General features: G+C 45.5%; 1 protein-coding gene across 1 annotated transcript in view; it reads left to right on the forward strand.

Annotated features, from left to right (window-relative positions):
• The first annotated feature begins 735 nt into the window (after window positions 1-735).
• The window catches only part of LOC125716068 (ubiquitin carboxyl-terminal hydrolase 36-like), a 13,833-nt gene continuing 9,670 nt past the window's right edge, over window positions 736-4,898 (forward strand). The window contains exon 1 of the mRNA XM_048988303.1: window positions 736-923. The gene's annotated coding sequence lies outside the window, so the exon portion shown is untranslated. The remainder of the gene's footprint in view (window positions 924-4,898) is intronic.

Genomic DNA, 4,898 nt, shown 5'->3' on the forward strand with positions numbered 1-4,898 from the left:
TGACCTTGCGGCGGTAGTGTTTTTTTTTTTTTTGCTGCATGTCCTCGTTTGACGCATGGAGTGTTGGGTCTCAAATGTAATGTGTTGGTCACCGTCGACCAACCAGATTTCACTCCGGGAGTGACGTCAGACATCCATTGACAGGTCTACAGTTAAACGTGTAGAGAACTTCCACCCGTCCATCCACCTTCTGTACCTTTGGTACCTGTTATTTTGTACAGGATTGCAGTTGGCAGGTTATGAGTTATAAAAAAAAATTACGAGAAGCAGAGTGGAGCTTTAAAATCACGCTATTCAGTGTCCTCCATCAGCACACACAAGGGCAAATTGGCAAGTCATGTGCGTAGGGAGAAAAGAATACATTTCAATACGTGTATGTTATGCAAGATATGTACAGCTTCATAAATCGGTTTCAAGGTTACAAAGGTTAAAATATATTAAACCAATCGCTAGTACGTGTGCTGCACATCACGAAGATTTGGTCTCTCTCATCAGCACCGTAGATGATTCCTCTTTAAGGTAGGGACAGGACCAAGTCGCTTTAGAATTAAACTCCATACGCCACATAAACACTCGCCCGGGCAGTAGCAGAGGAGTGTACGTCTATACGTATAAAAACAACAATGACGGACACACAGCTAGAGGGTAAGTTGTTTAAAATGGATTCCGCAGCAAAAGCCGCCAGTTGCTCGTCCTCCCGAAGCTGAAGATTGGGTGACATCACCCCTGACGTCACGGCCCGGCTGTAAGAAAGTCACCCGCTAATTGCCTTATGACTATGTCAATCAAAGTGGTTCACGCCCACTTACATTGCAGCATGGGCTAATGGTTATAATGTAAGAAAATACAGATACTGTAACGAAAAAAGACGTTTTCGGAGGAAGAGGAAAAAAGACATCGCTATCCAGTGATAAATGGCAAAGGTAACGTCCATTGATATTTTGGAATGTCTGTAAATTTAAAACTAGGAAAAAACATTTGACTATCAGCTAAAAATACAAATGTTTTGATTTTGACGTGACTTGGGGGGTGTCTTCATTGCAGCATATAACTAGGGCTAACAAAGCACCTATACCGCTAAGCATAATTATCCAACGTTGACGAAGTATTTTTTTGTTTGATTACTGTGTGTTTATTTTTTATATTCACTCTGACCTGTAAGTTTATTTGCAGTTCTTAGATAAATTGATCATTTTAATATTTTGTGAATCATATTTGTTTTCTGGTGACAGCTAGCGAGTAATTTTAATAGGTAGTAGTATTAGTACTAGCAGCAGCAGCAGTACTAGTAATTATTATTATTTATTTGTTTATTGCTTAGGACAGCCATGCAGATAACTGCCGTGGTTTTCCGCAATGGTGGACTTTTGAAAGTTAAAGTAGCCTATTTCTCAGACGAATCTAAGCCAGTTAATCCAAATGTTTTCCCTTGGGTTCTATATTTACTTATTAGAACTGCCTAAATAAACGTTTCATTCAAGAAATGCAGCTGGCTTTGTAGGTCGGATGCCGACGCAGATGGGTATTACAGGTCAATCCGTGTTACATGCTCGGCTGCTAATGACACCAGTATTACTACCTATTTTTGCTATTATTTGCACACCCTAACCTTTTCTTTCCCGATGAGTTATAGTAATGAAATGCTTTTCTGTACGTTGCGTTGTACGGGAAATGGTCCCTGGTTATTTGTAGCTATATTTTAGCCTGTCTTATAATCTGCTGTGCCTGACGTCCGGTTATTGGACTCTTTTTTCTGGGTTTCTCTATATTTAGGATGCTGTGAAAATATATTTCCTCTTCCCAGTTAGAAGACAGTTTAATGTAGTTTTAAAATGCGTGAACTGCGATAACGCATTTAACAGAATTTCGCTCAGGTCTTACGTATTACAGTTTGATTTGTTATAAGATGTTCAGCAAGGCACCGCAAATGCTTCTGTAAATGTACCATTTTCTGTTCACGGGTAGGCTAACTGCTACTGTTGGTACTTAAGCTCAAAACATTGTTCTTGAACTAAAAATAATGCACTATAGTAAATATTATGTAATGGATAAGCGGTTGGATGATTTATGAAGGGAACCTCATTTTCCAACAGCCTACAACCCACGTTTTCAAAAACGGGCCGATTTATTAAATAACGATTAGTTTAGGTGCTTAACTTTGCAGCTGGATAGAGAGCGTGCCCGGCGAGAGCCAGGAGCCGGACCTAGGCCGGGACCTAGGCTGCTGTTTAATTGCGAGATGTGACCGCTGATGTGGAGAGTTGAGTCATAGGACAGATGTGTAATGATCACGGCTGAGCTGTGGCGGTCACCGCGCCGTTCGCGCGGCCTCAGCGTTTACCTTCACTGATTCTCATGGGAAGTCAACATAGCTGCTATTTCCGGGGTATTTTGATAATAAAACATCCCTGTTTATTTAATTATTTTTTTAGTTGTCGATCTGCGGTTTTGGAGACCTGGATCTGCCATGCTCTGTTTAAATTGACCCGGCATTATTTTCCCCAGCATCCGCTATCATTAAGCTGAGTGTAATTCTTTCAGTTACATTGCACGAATTAAATGCAAAGTGAATAAAATGTAAACATATACTTCTGACTGGGAGAATTAATGTAGCTGGTACTTGGGCTGTGTTCTCCCGGATTGTGTTCGAAATGGGGATATAAAGCAGGTTTTTGCGTTCAGGTATTTGTGAATTCCCCTTATGCAGATGAAATGTGTTTTGTTTTGCCTTTTATAGAATTAGTGGTGGGGCTCCCCGGGTGAATTTGCTCCTGTCTCCTTCTGTCAGCCTGGGTTCGCTGTCAGGATGGCATGCCTGCCGCTCAGGCCTGCAGCGTGCTGCAGCTTTTAGCAAGAATACGTTAACAAAAGGACAAAGGGAAGTCCCTTTGGATACTTCCACCTTGATTCTGACGGTATTTGTCAGAATGTCAAAAGATTCAGGGAGCAAGCAGGTGGCGCAGGAGTCTCTTCTTGGCAGTACATCAGGAACTGCTGTTTTACCTACTGTCTTGGTATTTCAGCTGCCCTGCTAAATTTTTATATATGTAAGGTGTGATGTGGCCTTCCGGGTGGGCATGAGGTTTAATCCCCACCGTACCTGGTGAGCTGTCTGGGCATGCAGACTTCTACAGGGGGGTGAGCACCTGGCGCCCCCAGTGTGTTATGTCACTTAGTAAAACCACCGGTAAGCAGGGTGTAAATGAGCGAGGGGGTCCTCACCCTTGGAGCAGGCGGTGTATCACAGCCCTAATTAGCCTCTCCAGACTGAGCAAAAATAGGGGAAATATATATTTATAGTCCAGTTAAAACTGCAAACTGGTCTCGATAACGTGGTTTAAAAACAATACGGAGCGAAGTGGCTCTAAGTGAGTGCCAGGCCTGCTTGGCGTTCATGGAAAACCGGGAAGCATCTGAGGTCCGGCATGGGTCCTGGGGGGGGGGGACTGACAGCGGAATTTTGGGAGATCGAGTGTCAGGAATGACGATGGACGCTTGTGCAACGGTGTTGGGAAATGAATGTGCGAACGAATGAATGAACTGCTAAGCAGAGGTACCTCCCTCTACCCTCCCTCGCTCTCTCCTCCAGCCCCCCGCCCCCATGGCAGGCTCTCGGTTACATCATCAGTGGGGGGCTGGCCATCTGTGCAGCGGCTCGCCGGTCCGCGTCCTTCTTAATCGTGCGTGTCGGTGCAAGGTTAGCACGCCCTTGTGCGCGTGAGGCGTGTGCTACAGTCCCTCCCCCCCCCCCCCCCCCACCATCATCACCCTGGTATCTCTCATGCGCTGGCCGCTGGCATTTGCTTCAGGTATCCCCTGAGTGTCTTATTTCTGAGCACTGGGGGCCCGTAGGGGTATCTGTGTATCTGTAGGGGGGGCTGAGGAGGATGTAAGTAGATACACAGTAACAGCGTAAACAAACAGGGCACCAGGTTCAGGAGATGTGTACTCATACACCAGATTGTGGGAATGAGACATGTTTCCCATTTTTTAGTGGGGGGGGGTTGCTATGTTGTGCACAGAAGGCCAGATGGATCTGGACATTAACACAGCACCCGGTTCTGGCAGGCAGATTACGTCACCCGGGTCCCAGGCCGGGCCCAGCAGAGGCAAGGTGATCGTTCTGTTCCCGTGCAAATTACGGGTTACACAGCATCGTTTGTTTCTGTTTTTTTTTTTTTGCGGGGGGGGGGGGGGGAGGCTGGTTGTGGTAATTTTGGAAACATGCTGACTGACCCCCCTGAGGTAGCATATATCTTCCAGCTGTGACGCATTTAGACTGAAACATCTGGGTGTCTTTGCATGACCCTCCACATCTGGCCACAGACTGATCTACAGCTTCGCCACCTTCTGTGGTTTTTCATGATAAAGACTTTTCAGTTGCAAGTGTTTGCTGGTAAGTGAAATTGGTTACTTGGGGAGACAGGGACTGGGGATAGAGCTGCCGTGGATGGAGGCTGTCGGCAGCTCCTCGGTGCTCTCTAGCTTAATGGCGAGATGGTCTTTTCTCAGTGAGACCTTCCCCTGTCTCTTTACCACAGAGGTGATATGTTCCACGCGTGACCTGCAAGAGGACAGACAGGTCCAGGAAGTACGAATCCAGACCAAGGTTTTGTTGCAACCAACCGGTTCAGTATAAATCATCACGTTCATAGAGAACTCAACTGGTTGGTCTGGATTCATACTTCCTGGACCTGTCTGTCCTCTTACAGGTCACGCCTCTTCAGTGGTCATCCCTCCCGTTATTAATTTACTGAATGTTTTTTGACTTGAGTGCGATCCCTTGGAAATTAAATGAAACTGGTAAAATTTGCACAGAGTCACGATGTCCTGTTCTGGGGAGAAGGTTTAGCTGAGATGCGATAAGCAGTAGGACCAGGAGGAGATGGAGTGATTCT

This window comes from Brienomyrus brachyistius, chromosome 20 (assembly GCF_023856365.1).
Source record: "Brienomyrus brachyistius isolate T26 chromosome 20, BBRACH_0.4, whole genome shotgun sequence".
Classification (NCBI taxonomy): Eukaryota; Metazoa; Chordata; class Actinopteri; order Osteoglossiformes; family Mormyridae; genus Brienomyrus; species Brienomyrus brachyistius.